This window comes from Accipiter gentilis, chromosome 7 (assembly GCF_929443795.1).
Source record: "Accipiter gentilis chromosome 7, bAccGen1.1, whole genome shotgun sequence".
Lineage (NCBI taxonomy): Eukaryota > Metazoa > Chordata > Aves > Accipitriformes > Accipitridae > Astur > Astur gentilis.
In genome coordinates this window covers 43,132,465-43,150,623 of record NC_064886.1, presented here as the reverse complement: position 1 = coordinate 43,150,623, position 18,159 = coordinate 43,132,465, and the positions used below count along the sequence as shown (strand labels likewise).

The 18,159-nt window shown below is 46.6% G+C and overlaps 1 protein-coding gene and 1 long non-coding RNA gene across 7 annotated transcripts in view; one reads left to right on the top strand and one right to left on the bottom strand.

Annotated features, from left to right (window-relative positions):
• Positions 1-1,004: 1,004 nt before the first annotated feature.
• LOC126041159 (uncharacterized) lies at positions 1,005-4,921 on the bottom strand. 2 transcript variants are annotated; one of them, XR_007506771.1, is made up of 5 exons: positions 4,824-4,921; positions 4,241-4,340; positions 4,005-4,124; positions 3,550-3,710; positions 1,005-3,328 (listed from the first exon to the last, which is right to left on the bottom strand). It is a non-coding gene; the product is annotated as an uncharacterized LOC126041159 (long non-coding RNA). The 2 variants fall into 2 exon arrangements; XR_007506772.1 differs by having other exon boundaries at positions 4,005-4,092.
• Positions 4,922-5,229: 308 nt separating this feature from the next.
• The window catches only part of ANKRD11 (ankyrin repeat domain containing 11), a 159,981-nt gene continuing 147,051 nt past the window's right edge, over positions 5,230-18,159 (top strand). For 3 of the 5 annotated variants that reach the window (XM_049806430.1, XM_049806426.1, XM_049806427.1), the window contains exon 1: positions 5,230-5,532. The gene's annotated coding sequence lies outside the window, so the exon portion shown is untranslated. Of the gene's footprint in view, positions 5,533-6,482; positions 6,789-12,635; positions 12,827-18,159 lie in introns of those variants that run through there. The other 2 variants (XM_049806429.1, XM_049806428.1) reach the window with 2 other exon arrangements.

The following is an 18,159-nucleotide window of genomic DNA, read 5'->3' as shown; positions in this document are numbered from 1 at the left end:
GAATCAGCCATACAGCAGCAGCGGCTGAACCGTCTGCCAGTCACAGCTTACGAATTGCTAGAAAAGCAAAGTAAATACAGGCAAGAAGGAGCAACGCTCTGACAGAGTGACATGGGTACCTCTCAGCTTAGCTTGCAGGGGTAGAGCTGGAAGAAGGAAATAGCTTGTTTGTGACTCAAAGGCCATGAATGAGCAGATTGCTCCACGGGAGTGTGCTCCCTGGAGAGCTGCTGAAGCATGCAGAGCTCAGGAGAAGCCCAGGAATCCATCTGCGTAGGGGAGGTGGCTGAAGTCATCTCCAAACCCCGCAGACTGGGGGAGGTCAGTAAGCTCTGGGCGAGCAACTGTCACTCCACACCCCTGAAATCCGTAAGCAGACTAGGAACCTAAAGCCTGTCATTAGGAATCATAAAAACAGTAATTAGAACAGGACGGTCAGGAGTTCACGCCTAGAACATCAATACGAGGCATTTACCCAGCAGCAGGGGACCACTACCATCGGAAAGCATCCTTCTCTTAGGGATGCAGGAGGCCTAAAGCTCTGTGGACTTACTATTCACATAGGCATAAGGTCCTGCAGGGAACCATGTAAATACACTTAATATCCCCAAGAGCAGCTCAAAGCTTTCAGGGGTCAAAAAATACTGCTGCCTGTGCAGGCCAAGGGCATGGTGTAGCACAGGAGCTAAGTCAGCTCCTGGTTTGCCGGCTCTGCCTGTCCTGCATCCCAGCGTGCAGTCCTGGTGCTTTGCTGGGAGTCAGCTGATTACACAGTGGGCTGCATCAAGGAGTTAAGCCCTCAGAAAAATGCCAATTTTGGTACAAGTGAGCTGTTGCATTAGTTTAGCATTATTATTTAATCGCATCTTGCAGAGCTGTGAGCAACCACCTCATTGTAAAGCACGTGAAAGCCCATTTTCTTATTTCTTAATGGTATCACAGGCAGAAGGGCTTGTTTTAAGTTGGAGTTGTCCTTTAACAACAACAACAATAAAAAACAAAACCAAGGATGGCTTGAAAGTAGTTTTATTTAAGAAAAACAAGATTGTGTGCAGCGTTAGGAAGGTTGCTGCTGCAGTACCAAGAGCATTAGCTGTACTCCTTGCTGGCTTTCCAAATGGCTGCCTTTCTAAATGGCTGTCTTGTTTGCCAAAACCATCTCTTTTCAAAATGTTAATAGATGACATTAATTAAAACATAAGCCAGGCTTAAAGTAAAGGTCTTCTAATCAAAGTTCTTCTAAAGTTTCATTCTCCTGGCCTCTGATGTTGGCACTTGACTGGTGGCAGAGGATTTACCCTGATGTGTGACTGTAGTAGTCATAAGTCACACATTGTCTAATCTATTAAAAATAGATTCCCATCTTTACATCGTGATAGGAGCTGAATCAGCAGAGAACTGCACCCACATTAACACAGACCAGGTATTTTTGACCTTATGGTTGACGAAACTGTTCCTTCCATCATGAGACAGTTGCTATAGAGCTGCAAGGCAGCTCAGCTGAAGTAGTGGGATGAATATGGTTCCCCCACAGGTTGCAAAAAACAGGTGTGCAGCTGACACAGATGCCAGCTCCAGAGTTCACCAGGGAAAGAGTAACAGAGCAAGGACCAAAGGGTCACAGAGCTCTCTTCCCCAAAGTCAGTGTCCTTTTAGTTTGCTGTGACAGACAGAAATAGGCCTGAAAGCACATTCCCCAAGTGGCCTAATTTCTCTTCCCTCATGCAATGTTCTCTTTCCTCCTCAGCACCAGAATATTTGTTTTATTTTAGGATTTGAGAGCTCACAACCTTTAGTGAAGGATAAAGGTACTCAACAATTAACGATAGTTTATTGTTTTCTTTTCCTCTTAAGTATTGCAATTAAGTTGTGAGGAGCAAAACCATCCCAGGGTAACAAATCCAAGCAGGTTAAACATCCTCATCACAGGAGTCTCACCCAGAAAAACAGCAGAACAACCCCCAGCTGAAATCATCTCCCCCCACCCCCACTGTTAGCTTTCTTTCACCAAGTGCTTTTAATGTCCCTCCCTGAAATAGGTTGATAGTCCACGCTATTGTGTTCAAATAGAAAAAGGTCAGGATGACACAGAAAGGATTTAACTTCCTCCCCAGCACTGGATCCGTGACCTGGATGACATTCAAGGCTGACAAGGAAGCAGGTACAGCCAACTATAATTAGGAAATGAAAAAACATATTTCCCTTCTCATCTACTCACTCAGAGGCACCAGAGGGGCAAACATGTATCTGCAGTGTTTTCAGTGAAGTATGACAAGAAGCTTAATGGAAAGAAGGACAAAAAAAACCCCCAACAACCTTTCTTTTGACTGGTTTAGTAGGTCTTATGGAGGAGAAAGATGGGTAGAGATAAAAAGACTAAGCCTAAGTAGAACACAGGACCAGCTTAACAGGCTCAGAATAAATCTCTCTCATGCTGTTACTTAACAGTGAAGTTGGACACGTGCTCCTGAGCCTCTCCTTCATCACTACTGAGCCCAGCAAAGAGATTTTTCTTCCTGGGGGACTACTGGCATCCTCAGCACATGAGAACAATCCTTAAGGCTGCCAAATGTGCGACTCCAAGTGGCATTGCAAATGCCAAAAAAGCAATCAGAGTTATGGGCTGCACTCTTGGAAGAAGTGGGGGTGTGTTAAAAAACCAGAACAATTACTGATGAGGTCACCAGTAGAGCTGCTGGCTCAAGGGTTCCCCATCCTCAACAACCAAAACAAACTGCAGTGACACAGCTGTGCAGGCAGCTGCCACCCACACCAGGGCACCCAAGCCACCCGGTCTGGGCAGGGAGCTGTGCACATGTCCCCACTTTGTACTTGCTGTGAAGATCTGCCCTGTAAACAGGATTCTTCCCAGGGGATCCCACAGATTTTGGTTTACCTTGATGGCATGAAGGGGCTCTGGCACTAGATGTGTGGTATGAAATAGACACACAACAAGCATTCCTGTTCTGCAGAAGGGTTGTACTGAGCTCAGGCATGGGGAGCTGTGTTTAAGTAACAGGATGGACTAGCACTTTTGGAGTTACCTTGGTGCTGGAGAGCACAAATGTAACACAGTGACTATCAGGAGGAGATCCTGCAGCCTTGCCAGGGCTCGAGGCACGCAGGGAGGAGGATAGGCACCAGCAGCACTGTCTTGAGTACAGGAACCGAGCCTCACACGGCTGCGTGCCTGGGCAGCACACTTAAGCATGCCCGCACTTACTTCTGCCACTTCCATAAGCCCAGCAGGACAAAGGCAGGAGGCTCATCCAGCAAGAATGACCATCCTCGTTCAGAGAGCCAAGGTTTTGGCTGTTTAGAAGAGACCCTGTAAATAAAACCGGCACAAAAGCCTCTCTTATTATGCAATCAGCACTTGAATGGATCACAGGAAAAAAACCCCAACAAACCAAAACCCAGGCACAACCAACACAGCCTGGTCAGGAGTAAGTGAGCCCTCCCAGGGCCAAGAGGGAGTGAGACAAGGGGAGTCAAAAGAGTCTTAGTAGACATAATAAAGGGGGGTGAAAGAAGATGTTTAGTGCTTACATTGTTGAAATTAGCTGAGGTAGGGACAGTCCTTGATAAGAGCTGGTGCCAAGAACCAGCCAATGAGGTAAAGACAGTCCTTGATAAGAAGCAGGAGCAGGCCCCGAGAGCCAGCTAAGCCTGGTCTTGCTGCTTGGCTGAATACCAAGAAATCACTGAGCCTGCGCAAGGAAAAAGGTTACTAGCGGTGACGAAGAGGAGTCATCTATCTTCATCTCTGCGACCACCAGACGACCACCATAAAGAGGCCCTGCGCAGGCGCAGTTGGGAGGGGACTATGGAAATAACCTCTTGGAGCTAATTTTAATATGGAGCGGGGATAGGTCATGCATATGTATAGGTGTATTGTAAATATGTAATACCTGACTGTATAAACTTGAGGCGAACTGCCGAGTCGCGCGCGCACGACTTTGGTGGGACTAGCCCCCATGCCGCCCAGCGCTGAATGAACATACCTACTTTACAATCTCACTGATTGTGGAGTCTGTTTTCTGCACGACAGGAGCACGGCCCATTTTGATGTACCAGGGAGACTGCTGGGGCCTGGTGGAAAAGCCACACTTGGCAGCCTTTCCCTAGGGATGGCAGGAGAGCTGAGCTAGCCCCTGCACCGCAGCTGGCCCTCAGCACCCCCAGCTCCAACCAGGGCATTTGGGGGGGGTTGGGGGGGTACACCAATCTAGAACTTCACCTGTGTGATCCCTCCTTCTTCATCTGCTGTGGCAGCTACGCAGAAACAACACCTTACATAAATAACTTCCAAAAGGAGTTCCTCGTTAACACGGTGTCTCCTGAAAGCAAAAACAAACCTTTGGCACCCAGAACGTTTAACGAGAACCTCGGGAAGGAGTTCAGCCCCAAAACACAAAGCGGTTTGCAGCACGGTGTCTCTTCCGAGCGCAGTGCCCAGCCAGCGCGGACGCAGCGGGTGAAGGTGGGATGAAAATAGAGAATTAATGCCCGTTATCTCCGGAGCAAAAAGTGCAATAACGTGTGACCCCCCGCCGCTGCCCCGGCAGCGAGAGCAAACGCCCACCCAGCACCCACCAAGGTGGCGTTTTGCCCCTCAGCGCCTCACCGCGCCAACACGCGGGGCACCGACCCCCCCCCCCCCCCCCTCCCTCCGCCATCACGGAGAACCAGAGGGGGAAGAGGTAGGTGCTCGTTCGCGGTGTCTGGCGCAAAGACGGGGCAGCCCCCGCAGCGGGTGAGCACAACCGCTCCGTCCCTCTACCCGCCAGGCGGAGCGGCAGCTCAACGCGCCCCACACGTACCTCCGGAGGCCGAGGGGACCGGGGCCGCTCCGCTCCACTCCACTCCACCCCGGTGCTCGACGCTACAGGCGCAAGCCCCACCCCGGAAGCACCACCGCTCTCACGACCTCCCGAGAACCCACCAATAAACCGCCGCGCCGCCGAGATACGCCGGCCAATGGCAACCGCCTCCCCTCTCGGCCCCGCCTCCCCGCTCCCGTCAGCCCTCGCGCGCGGCGAGGGAGGGGAAACCGCGTCTCCGCAGCACCACTCCCCCCCCCTTCCTCCCCGCCTCTACCCTCACCGGCGGCGGCGCGCTGACGTCACGGCGGCGCGTACCCCTCTCTCCAACCAATGGGGCGAGCCGACGCGGCGGGCCAATGAACGGCAACGTCTCAGCGGTGGCCGATCGATCGGGCGGGCGGGCGGGCGGTAGCGCTGCGAGCCGAAGGCCGAGGCCGAGCGCGGCGGGGCCATGGAGCGCGCGGCCGGGAGGCGCCGCCGCCACTGCCCGCGCCCCCTCCGCTAGTCCCGCTCCGCCGCCCCCCCTCCGCCGCACGACCACCACCGCTACTACCACCACCACCACCGCCGCCGCTGCTAGCAGCAGCCCCTTCCCCCTCTTCCCCTTCCTCCCTCCCTCTCCCCCCCGCCGCCTCCTCTATGCGGCGGAGCCGCAGGCCTCGCTCCCCCGCGAGGCTGCCTTCGGCCCGCTGAGCCCGGAGCGCCGGTAAGGGCCGGGGGTGTGTGTGTGTGTGCGGGTAGAGGGGCCGAGAGAGGGGGTACCGAGAGTGGAGAGGGGGGTGTTTGCGGGGGAGAGGCAGTACGGGGTCGGGCTGAGGGGAGAGAGCTACTTACCGGGGTTGAGAAGAAGATGTACGTGTTTTTTTTTTTTTTTTTTTGGGGGGGGACACACTGTTGGGGAGGAGGAGAGGGGAGAACCGTGTGTGGGGGGTCGCTGGAAGGGGAGGGGTGGAGGGGGCTGGCTGAGGTGAGGAGGGTTTGAGGGGGGGAAGCTGCAGAGAGAGCTTGGGGGGTGGTGAATATTTAGGGGTGCGGGGGCTTGTGGGGTGCACTGCGGGGTGGGAGGAATGCGGGGGTCTGGGTCGAGGCCGCGGAGTGGGTCCCCCCCCCGTTTTTTTTTTTTGTTTTTTTTTGTTTTTTTTTTTTTTTTTGTGTGTGGGGGCACACGGCAGCGTGCAGAGGTGCGGCGGGGGAGGCGGGAGGGGAGCACGCATTTTGGGGTGAGCGCTGCGCTGGGAGGAACAATACCAAAAGTTGTCTGAAATGGTAATTTCCGTTTCCCATTTCATCATCCCCGGGTAGGCGTTAGCCCTGCGTGTGTGTGCGCAGAGGATGGAGCTGAACCGAACTGCTGCCAGCCAGCCTGGCTGATCCGCGCTTATTTATTTATTTTTAGTTTAATCTTTAAATTGGTTGGTATTTTTCTCCTCGGAGAAGCCTTTGTGTGCCGTGGAGGGGCTGCTCGACACCTTTGCCCCTTAGCAAAGGGGGGGGGGGGGGGAGAGGAAGGGGAAAAAAAAAAAAAAGAATCCCAACCCAAAACAGCTGCACTTCTGCAGTCCAGAATTAACCTCCCCCCGTCCGGTAGATTGATTGCATGTTTAGAAAGGCAAATCGCCGCTCTTCCCCCACCCCTTGCCTCGAAAGGAGCCGGGATGAGCTGAGCCCTTGATGCCCTCTGCCCTTTCCCAGAGGGAGCAGCTGTCCTGCGAGGGGGGTGTGCGTGCGGGTTGAAAATCGGCCTCTTCATTGAGGCACAAGAGTCGGTGTGTGTGTGGATTGGCTTCTACTCTTAAGCTTGGAGATCTGTTTTGATATCCAGTTGCAGGAAAGGGTTCCTCCCCCCTCCTGGTTTTGTACACAAAGTACTCTTACCACTGGGGACATGGCCCTATAGGCAGAGAACACATTCCAGGCAGCTCTTGAAGCAAAATTCCCTCCTGAGATGGCTTCTGAAATTGGGTATAGAACATTTTTTTTTCTTTTTTTTCCCTGTGTAGGCAAAGATATTTAGCTGAAAACATCTTGTGAATGTAATGCTTTGTAGTGGCTGTGTGCTTTACTGAAACGCTGAAATTTGTCTAAATTTAAGGAACTTGGAGTTAAATGTATTTTTCCTTTTTTTCTGGTTTGTTCAGAAAATGGAACGTTTTTATATAATCACTCCAATTATTTCCTTTTTCTGGGGGAAGAAAACACTCCATGGAGTCATGGAGAGGGAAAAGGAGATTAACTCTCTCATGTTTTCAAGTGGCATCGGTACATTCTTTTGTGTGTGCTCTACCAGGAACTAAACAGTTGGCTTGATTAACTTAAAAAGTTGGTGTTTTTACAAAATGGATTTACTGGCAGATTAAAGGTGTATATTGGAGCACTTTTAAATGGTTGTGGTGGCGTGCGGTAGAAGGGTTTAAAATGCGATGTGGAGCGAGACCTACATTGACTTCTCTGTCTCGGCAGGGAAACTCTTAGGCACCTCGTTTCATTATGCCTGCGAAACGTCGCCCTGAAGCTGCGTGACCTGTTTTCTTTCCATGGGAAGTGCTTCGGTGGTGGAAATATCTCGCTCTGAGGGGTGGTCTGCGCCTCCGTGGGTGCGTGGTCGAGCTGCTCCTAAAGCACAGTTACCCTCATGGCTTTTGTGCGTCTGCCCCCAAAGCAGAGCCTTGTCTGCGATACCGTGTCCGTCCTGGCGTCTGCTCTTGCTTAGGTGTGTCTGGGGCTTGTGGAGCTCAGCTTTTCTTTAATGCAGAGATGCTCCAGGTCTCTTTGGTTCTAGGAGAGCTTGTCAGTCCTAAAGGAGGTAGCGCAGGAAGGTATAAAACTTGCCGGGGCACATCTTGTCTGTGTCCTCCCTGGAAAAGGGCGGTCTGGGCTTCAGTGGAGTTTGCTGTGAACCTGTATTGTTAGGCTAGCTGGGGCTTGCATCACCTCCAGACTTGTCTGAGTAAGCGGTAAGGGTTTGGTTTGTGAAATTCACAGCAGGCTGAGTTGCCCATACAGCGAGCAACACATTGAAGTTTGGAGCACATAGGAGCCCTTCAGTTTGTGCCCTACAACTCGATCAGTTTCCAACTAATTTTTTCACTTGTTTCTGTTTTAAACAGTGATTATAGGAGTCCTGGTCATGTAAGCGTTAGCTGCTTTGACAGGCTGGAAACTGGAGATGTTATGTTTAGCGTTTCACAATTGATTTTACTGTTAAGTTCTGCTTCTGCTTTTAAAAATGAACTCTTGTCTATATCTCCATTTCGTAAAAAAAAGTGGCTTGGGGTGAATTGATTTTTTTCATGTGCCGCTTTTTGTTTTCATGATGTTGTAATAGCGTTTTCTCAGACTTAAACATACAGATTGTCCAATATGACTGTTGGTTTTGGATGGGGGAAGAAAATGCAAAAAAAACCAAAACCAAAAAAACTCTCCAGAAAAGCGCTGGGCTTCATTTCTTCTTTCGTGTGTGGTGGACAACCTTTTAAGAGTATTTTATTTTGTACTTACGTTTTAATTGACTAACTCCCCAAAAGTGCTGCTAAACAAAACTAAGTGTATCACAGTGTCGTGCAGCGTTCTTCTGCTGTTCAGTAGAGCAGACAAATGTATTTCTCTGGGGTCAGTGAAGACTAGTCGTGTTAATCAATACTGTACCAGCAGTGTTCCCTTTTCAGTAAACCAGATGGACTACTTACAACTGGTGGTGATTATTTTAACTGTGTAATTGTAACATGGCTGCATGATGACAGTGTTTCCTGCAGATACTTCAAAGGAAGGTTCCTGACAAGTATATCTTTACAGCGTTTAATCTGTACTCTTTGTCTTTATGTTGTGGCTTTTGGACATGTGTTTGAAGTACTAAGATTTTTTTACCTCCTGCTTTTCTAGACATTAAAAGAAGGCAATACTCTGTAATAGTGAAGTGTCTCAAGTACGGGAACAAAACCAGGATTTTGAGGGCTCCCACAGTGGCGTATTGGTTTCAGTTAGCTTTAGAACCATGCAGTGATGAAGGCAAAAACTAGGAAGAGCTTTAAGTTACTGTGAGGAAATGGCAGTGTGTTTTTTGAAATAGTGCTTGAATCTTCTATAAGCATGCATGTGGCTTTGTTTTGGGGAAAATATGTTCTGTGGTGACTTGAGTCTTAACTGGGATGGTCTAATTACTTGGTGAAGAAATCCTTCTCCGAGGGAAGGAAATGCCCAGGACCGGAGCTGGTTAATTACATTTTGTAAAATTACCCAGTGACGGCTTTCTTACAAGGTTAGCCCCTCTTCCTCCCTCTGTGTGGAGTACCTGAATTTCAGGCTTGACAGTCTGCCTTATGGATTGAAATTCTTCTTTGGTATTAAGATTTAATGGTGGTAGGTACATAGCAAGCAGTGACAGGTACTACTGCTTTTCAGTACAGCAAAGCAAATAATACTTGGAAATATTTACATGATGGTTGTTTTTCTAATCGTATTTCTTTGATGAGGCTCTAGTAAAGGTGGCTTGTCTGCTCTCTCCATCATGAGTGAGAATTGTATGTATTTCAGTTGTAAAAGGCTGTGGAGAGAAACTGGTGTCTCCATAGCAAAGATTTTAGTGTTTCGTGATAAACTTGCATATATTTTTACCCCATCTAATTTAAAACAGTCTGCACGACACTTTACAGGAATGATTTGTATGCAGCTTTTAAATATTTTCTTTTTGCTGCAAGAGAGATTAGCGGCACAGAGCTGCTTTTTCTGAGGGTGCAGAGCACTGGGATTCTCAGCCAAGTGTTATGTAATTTGTATGCCACTGATGCACGGTCATAAAAAAATACTCGCATAAATGTTGAAGGAAAGCTTGTGTAGTCAATTATTTGAAATCACAAGCATCCTGAACGGTATGGCTTTGTGCAGCTAGAGCCTTAATAAAGTATGCTGGGGCAAAATGCTGTCTTTGGTGTCCTGCTGCGAAGGCTGTCAGTGCCCGTGGTCTGGGGGCTGGTTTTGAGTGTATTCGACTGTACCTGGAATTCTCAAGCGTTCCCATGTGAGAACCGGTGTTTTCTGGTGTATTTTGTCATGCAAGTGTTGGGTATTTAAAAACCTTAATTTGTCTGAGTCTGGGTGGTGGTGCTAGCTTCATCTGTGGCTAGTTATAGGTGATGCCAATTTGTAATCCTTTACAAGTGTATAAAAAAAATAAAAAGAAGCTTAAATGCTAATAGCAGTGAAAAATCTGTTCAGCGTGTAGCGTGTGTGAAGAAAGCAGGCACACACGTTGGTCTGTGTAGTCTCCGTCAGCTGAGCTGAGGGCTTTTAAAAATCTGTTCTAATTTTTATGCTGTATGTGGAATGGCTAATCCCATAAAAGCCTCGCACCTTTTGACAGATGAAACGCTGCTGTTCTTAACTTATTTGAGCAAAATATTTTTATAGATGGTATTAGCTCTGTGGCTCCAAGGGTAATGCAGTCCTTACACGAGAAAGATCTTGCTTTGATCTGACAGCTTTCAAGATGCATTTCCAATCACTGAGTTCCATTAACTCTGTTTATAATGGTGCCCTCAGACTTTCTTCTGTTTATGTCACTCTTTAAGGTGTTAACATTTCTGCGTATATGAGTTCTCTTTTAATAAACTGAAGGAGTAATTGGGGTCGGGAAAGGAAATAATCCTGTTAGAAGGTGCAGTTAATTATATCACGTATTTTGGGCTCTAGAATTCTTCCTCTTGGTTCTTTAATGTTTTCCCCAAACTGTAGGATGTAGAGAAACTATCCAGTCACCACCAAAATAGGGTGGTGTCTGTACAGTTAATTTTGGCAGCATGAAACCACTGCAACTGCAGACTTGCTGGCCATGAGGGTCGTGGAGGAGAAGAGGGGAGGCTTCCCTGGCGAGCAGCCCCTTCCCTCTTCTGCGTTGTCGCAGCCTTTGGCACGATCTACGTGGTCTGGCATCCATCGAGCGCGGTGCAGGAGCCCCGTAGCTCAGCAGCACCCCAGTGGGGGTGCAGTAGCTCGAGTGGACGATGGGTGCTGGTCATCGGTGGGAACAGCCTCCCCTCTCCCTCTGCGCCTGCTCTTTTCGGGGCACCGCCGGCGTCTTGCCAGACCTCACATATGAGAAACTGTCCTGAGTTTTCCTACCTCTTTCAGTTTTGGTAGTGAAAAGGCATGAGCTCCTAAAGGGGACTTCTGAAACCTGTGTCTCGTCTGGTTAATTTTCATTTTCTTAAGTTCATCATGAGAATAAGTTGCTCTACTCGTTGCAGTGTAGCTGCTGTGAACAGAGGCGAAATTGCAATCTGCGAAGGCCGAGGAATTGGGAGACGCTACCTCAAAGTAAACAAAAAGCGTGCAGTAGTCCTTAGTGTTGTGGGGTAGCAATGACAGAGAGTGAATTAGCTGTTGTAGCCAGAAGAAAGTGATGTTTTTTTCTAGGTCAGGGTTGAAGGCACTGTCAGGGTGGTGATGTGAAGCATATATTACTGTCTGCATTGTCCCTGCCATATGGATGTGTGCAGTACTGCCCTTGGCATTCATGCATTGAATTATTTATCCTCTAAAAATCTGTAGGCAGCCTTTCTTCCTCTGTATCCAAGAAAACCAAACTTATCCGATGAGTATTTTTAAAATAAATCTTCCACTGTAAATTATTGCAGTGGCAGGAGCAAGCTATTGATTGTATATTGCGTTTGAATTAGTAAACCAGAGGTTACAACATTTGGTATTTCATGGAAACATTGAAATATTAATTCTGCTGTTAGGTGCAAGAGTGTTCATGCTGGCGCTGGGTTCATATGTGACTAAAATGCATGCCTGTTCCTTCTTTAGCAACAAAATTTACAGACTTTGAAAATTGGATGGGTAGAAAACTTTTTAGTATGTGTAAAAGAAGCTTTGTCTCAGCTTTGTACTGAGGGAACTGATGTTTTTCTCACTTAGGAACAGTGAGAAAGCACCTGCTTTTCTCTTGCATTGTATTGGATTTGCTCTGAGAAAAATGTTAAGGTGGTTCTTGTTTGAGTGGTAGGCTTCAGGTCCTCAGCTGAGGACATCAGCGTCTGGGGGTGGGGAGTGTCACGGTGGGGTGGTTAAATGGCTGTGGGTAATCAGGGGAGGGAGGGGAAGTAAACACGGAAGGAAGCTGGCTCTATTTTTTTTTTTAAGAGGCTGACATCTTTGCAGTATAGAAAAGGTCTAAAATAATTTACCTTTAGAGCAGCATAAAGCTGCTAAAATTGTATCGCAGGCATGGCAAAGAAGGGAGATGTTTCCCTCTAAAAAATTCACCACAATCCAGAGGCAGCCTGTCCCTGAGGGCTTGACAGCTTGTGCAGCAAGAGGCTGAAGAGCTAGGTTTTGAAAGTACTGTGCTGCTCTGAATATCTCGATATGAAATGAAAGTGTGCATAATAAGGAACTCCTAAAAAACCCCCAAAACATTAAATAGCTTTAAAGGAGAATAAGGTGAATGGAAACTTCATTATTAAGTATAAAATGCTTAACTGCAGTTCATGGTGCATCTTCATTTTAAATAAAGCACATATGAAAGTGCTCCCCCTCCTCCTGAGCACAGAGCATTATCAGCTTATCTGGGCAGGAGTTCAGAGCCATAAAAACTATATCCTGCTTACACCTTCCAGCCTATCCTATGACCTGCTCTGTGTAAACAAGTTGTACCAGGAGCTCCACATTACTAGTAAGTAGCTGGGTTTTCTGCAGGCTGGTTAGGTCCAGGAGGAGCCAAGATACATTTCCAAGAAGTTCTCTGTTGGGAATGGTCTCTTGATAGCTGCCTTCTACAGGGAGGAGGTAACAGATCTGATATCCTGCTGACTGGGGCAGTGACTGTATCCTGAGAAAAGCAGTAATCTTTTGGGTAGACTTTACACTTTCAGTCTGGTGTTTTCCATGTTATGCAGGATGATGGCTGTTGCAGATTGTGAAATGTCAGTGTTGTCGTAACACACACCGCTTGCTGCACTGACTGTTGTTCTGCTGTTGCGTCAGGTCTTGGATGGACCGAATAAGTAAGCCTATTTATAAAGTACTGCTATAGTTATATCTTTAGATAGATGGATGAGATTAGCTGTGCTGATGCTGGGAAGAGATATAGGTAGATGCGTGGAAGGGGGTGTGTGTGGAAACAAACATCCTGCTCATGGTTGTGCTATGGTTGTTTAAATACCACTGGGTGAGCTGGTGTTCTAGTTACAGGGTTTGGCTGCTTCCCATAGCTAGCTGTCTCCTTGGTTTCATCTTGCAGCTAGGCACAGGCAGATACATTTATCCGAACTAGATTGTAGGTCTGTAATGAGCAACGCTGGGTATTTTTGTGTGTCAAACTTTACCTTTCTGAGCAGTCCAAGAGCTGAATGCACTAGCCAGGTTTGAAGACGAAAGCCTGTTCTCCTTGAACGTTGACCTTTTTATTCCAACTTGTACGGTTTCTTGTCCTACCAACTCAGAAAGAACATGTGAGAATATGCTAGTTTTGACAATCAGGATAGCTGATAACTGCTGTATCTTTTCTAGTTTCCTTCCTTGCTGTAGCCTGTCTCTTGGCACGCGTTGGGGTACCGTGCAATGACTGTCCTGGTCTCTGATCTGTTTGATGCTCTCCATCTTGCCAGCAGTCCAGAAGGCTTCTGGCTTTCTGACCAGGATCTGAGGTGCCCTGCGTTACTCAGAGCTGCTCTCTGTTGTGGGTGACGGTGGCAAATTAAATTGCCTTCCCCTGTGATCAGCACTGGTACCGGGGTGTTAAACTTGTTCTGTGGTGAGAGCTGAATTGCCTTTGAGTTAGCCTGCATCCAGGGGAGATCAGATGAGAAGTCAACTTTGTGGCTTTTTCCTGGTGTGCTGAGTAGTGCTCCTTAGTTAGAAAGCTACAGGTTGTAGTCTTAAAATGCTGACTTTACTTCTGCAGTCTGTTCTGTCTGCTAGCTTCCCCTACTTCACCCACCATAATATTTCTTCTCCCTTCTGTCTGTCCCTCCCCCTTCCCGGGAGCCTCATCTGATAGAGGTTCTGTTTGACTCTCTGCTCTTGCCTTGGTCCTCCTCATCCAGGATTCTTGTCTCTAATTTTAGCCTGTCTGCCTTTTGATGTTCCCTCCCGTCTGTTCCTGCCTTTCTCGTTATCTCTGAGATCATCCTGCATCTTCATCTCCCTCTCCAGATCTGGGCCTTATTTTTGCATGGTGGGAGGAAAGCACTTGAAAACGGAGTGAAGCTGCAGTAGCGTTGGGAGGTGAAGGATCTGAGGGCATGGAGACTTCTTCTAGGGATGAGAATTTGGGGTGCTGGCAGCTTGGGTCTGCTGTTGTATGCCTGTTGTGCTTACCACTAATGGCTCATTACCTCTTCTGCAACACCGTCACCACTTACGGTCTCTGGTTAGATCAGCTCTTTGAATCTTTGTCGTAAGGATCCATCCTGTGTTTGAATGGTGGGGCTCTTTTCCATGACATTACCAGCAATAGTTGTAAGCAGAATTTACTCTTTATGGGGCAGTGCAGGTAATTGAAATCCACAAGAATCCTTCTGATGGTCTCTTCAGAGCTGTTATCTTGTCCATCTGGTGCTAATTCACTTGGTGCAGCTTGCAATAGAGAAGGGTGCACGGGAGGTCTGCTGGCAATGTTGCATGCTTAGTATTGCCTAGCAGCCTGGCTTTCCCCTGAACCTCCTGCCGTTTGCTAGGGCGTGAAAGCTGCATACTGCATGGTTTTCTCTAGAATTTTGCTTCATGTTAGCATACATTTGCTTTCATTTACAGATAAAAACACTTTTCTAATGTGGGTGCCTTTTGACACAGTAAGCCAGTTCTCCTCAAAAGGATGTGGTGCACATCAGCAGAAAGCAGGGTACCCGACCCGATGGCTCTGGCATTTGGAAAGGTAGCGTGGCCTGGTGGGATTCATCTGCTTGAAGACTAGTGAGGATGGTGTGTGTACACATAATCTGATTTGTGCACAGAATACAAATACTTGCTGTTGCAGACACGCAGCCTGTGGTTTTAGAAGTTCTCTTGTGAAAACAGGATTGAACCCCTCTACCACTGCAGCAAGCATCTTCAGTAGAAACCCAGTCCTAGCAATTAGTGAAGGTTTTAGAAGGCACCTAGCAACTGCTACTGTAGCTCAATTTGCAGATTTTTATTTTATATTTTTTTTTAGTCTAAGGTTTGCAGCTGCTTTCTTTGCGTTTTGTGGAGATAGTCTGCATGTTGCTGGAGAGAGAAAGGTGGAGGGAGTTGTGGATCAGTGACTAAATTAGTTGAAATGATAATGGTAATGCTACTGTGGGCTCTGCAGCAAACGAACCTCAGGGAAAGTGGAGCATGACTGGAATATATTTGGTGGTATGTGAATTTGGTGTTTGTGGGTAACCTGAGCTCACCTGTAAAGAGTTTTGTTACCCAGATACTTTCTGACCTAACTTGCTTTTGTCAACAGTCGCACCAAATGATTAACGAATGATGCTTTCCATGAGTGTGGTTATGTAAAATGTTAATACGCTGCATTTTTTCAGATCAGCTTTATAACATGCGCAGGGCTTTAAGTCGAACTTCAAAGAAGATAGTTTGCTTTATGGTTGAACCTCTGAGCAGTTTTATGTGCAGGGTGGAGTGAACTTGTGGAGAATATTGCAGTTTTCCCACTGTCATAAAAAGTTATGATCGTCATGATTCAAGTATTGTTCTGTAGGTGGAGGCAAGAGACAGATGCAGAGGTCAGTGGGAGCGTGTACGGAGTAAGTTCAGATGTGCCAGCGCAGTGAATGCCGTCTTCTGTGTTCCCAGCTCACTGAAACGGGTTCAAAAAGTGCCTTGTGCTCTTTCTGGGTCTTCCTAAGAAACCTGCACCTGTGTTACTCGCGGAACAGGCAGACCATTTCCATGGGAAAGGAACTTGGCAGGGGGAACCGCGAAACGCGGCTGAGAGGGGTGCTTTTTTCCAAGGCAGTATTTTAAACTGTTCTTAAAACGTGGCGCTTCAGAGTGGAAAAGAGACTGTAAGTCAGTTTATAACCTACGTTCTTTCTTTGGGCTTTTCTTTGGGGTATGAGCCAAGTGAGTTAAAAAAATAAATAAGTGGCTGCCTCTTGAACGAGCCTCATTCCAATTAACTTCACTCATGCTTCAGAAGATACTTAAAAACTGTGATATATTCCCTAAAAAACAGACTGTTTAGGCTAAGTGATCATGGTGGGAGAGTAGGATAACCTTTTAAAGCCTTAGTTGTGGGCTTTTCTAAAAGTATCTGACAACGGGTTCTCGTTGACCTGTGCTGCTTTTAAACCATGGTGAGGTATAAGACTCTCCTAGCTGTAGTCAATGCTGCAAATTCTGAGCTATAAAACACTTTTCAGTAAGTTATAGCTGATTAAAATAAGTCACTATTCCAGTTTCAGTCAGATCCTATAAATATTCTGAGTGACTTAGCCTCTCGTTTAAAACATTTTCTCTTGGGATGAGGGAGGTATAAATGTGCTCTTTGTTTGCAGCCAGGAAGATTAAAGGATCACAACATTCAAAAACGTACGTGTTAGATCTTCTGAAAAACTGTTTCTTAAAGAATGTATACAATATCTAAATGTGCAAACACCTTTGTTACGGTGGGTTTTTTTCCATTCTATTAGCTTGAAGAATTTTATTCTGAATAGGTTAAAACTTGAAAAAACCCCAACAAACTAGGATCTTTATCTTTGGATGATCCATTAGCTGTTATAGACTGCCTTTTATTTATTTTTGTAAACACATGTGTGAATGTAAACATTTTATCCAGAATGGCCTTGCAAATGTTCCTGCATTAACATATATTGTCATGGAGAATAATTTTCACTTAACTGTAATTTGCTTTATATTTTCCTCCCTGGTTGCCATAGAAACGCAGTCCGATGTGGCAGTGACTACTCACAGGAGCTAGGTTATGCATTGCCTTTATAATGGACCTCTGTTAATCATGCTGCAGTTTTCACTGAAGGAACCATGATTATTTGCAGGAGGCACTTTATTTACATAAACTGTAAGATGCCTGTGGTACCTCAGCTTAATATTCAGAGTTATCAAGGGTGCTTTTCTGTTCTGCAGAAGTTTTGTTGTAAGAACTGTCTATGTATTATGATGATTGTGCAATTGATATATATTTACTTTAATGTCAGTTAGACTTCATTTTCAATTTTCATTTCATTTGCTGTAATAGCCTAACTAGTAACACTCCTTCCTACAGTTCGGCTTAAGATCTTAGACGTTCAAAACACAGCAATGACACATTTGTTATCCTTGTATGTGCATAAAAAGTTGACTTGCTTTTCATAATAATGTGTCTGTGTCTTTATGGTGGTGGTTGCAGCCAGGCAAACACCTTCTCTTCCACCCCAAGCCTGGCATCTAACAACAGTGAGCTTTGTCTAACAGAGTGATACCAAAGCACTTAATCATGCTTCCAGGAAGAAAAAGTTTCCTTTTGGCTAAGAGCAGGTAGAAAGGGGGTGAAGATGGATTTTAGTCATATTTGTTGCCTGTCTGTGGATTTGGGGTCTATTTTGCACCTCTCGGTTTTGGCCGTCTTGTCCATGTCTGCCTCATGCCGTGGCTGCTCTTCTTTTGAACTGTGCCCATGTTTCCCTTTGATTTACTTCCACTCAGGAACCCCCAGGCTCAGAAAATGCAGATGTGAGCATTATGTTATATATGTCCACTGCAGCTGGCGGTAGGAAGCTGATTTTACAGCTGAAGATAGTGGGGCCATCCCAAGGCAGAGGTGATTTAGGGCTTTAGATATCACCCCTGTGTTACAGTACATGCCATAGCATGGTGGTGGGCTTTGCCCTCATCTGAAGGGGGCTGGGGGATGTAGTGGATCTTGTGAGTATGTAGAGTGGGTGCTTTCTTTTCTTTACTGTGACTTCAAGGATAAAGTATAACATGATCTCCAGGAGTATCTGTGTTCAGATGCCTGGCACTTTAGGATGCGCTGAGAAAATAGAAGGATGCTGATCTCTGCCTTTGTCCATGGCTTGTTGAAACCTTGGAAGGACCTGCCTTCCAGCTACTGAGATAAGAGTCATGGTGGCATCGGTTCAAACTGAACTTGTCAATTAGCAAATGATTCATTTTTGCTTAATGGGATGAGCTAAAGGAAGCAAAATCAGCCACATGGGATTCTCTTTTGTCTGTGTACTTTCATGGCAGAAACCTTAAATTGTAACTTAGAGTTGTGAATTTCACTTGCCTCCTGAACCAGACTCCTCAAAATTAATTTTTAGTTTGGTTTTAGATCTTGAAAGAAAATTTATATGTTGGCCCTTTCTTTCTTGCTCTTCGTGGTTAGATGCCAATTGTCGGTTACATAAGT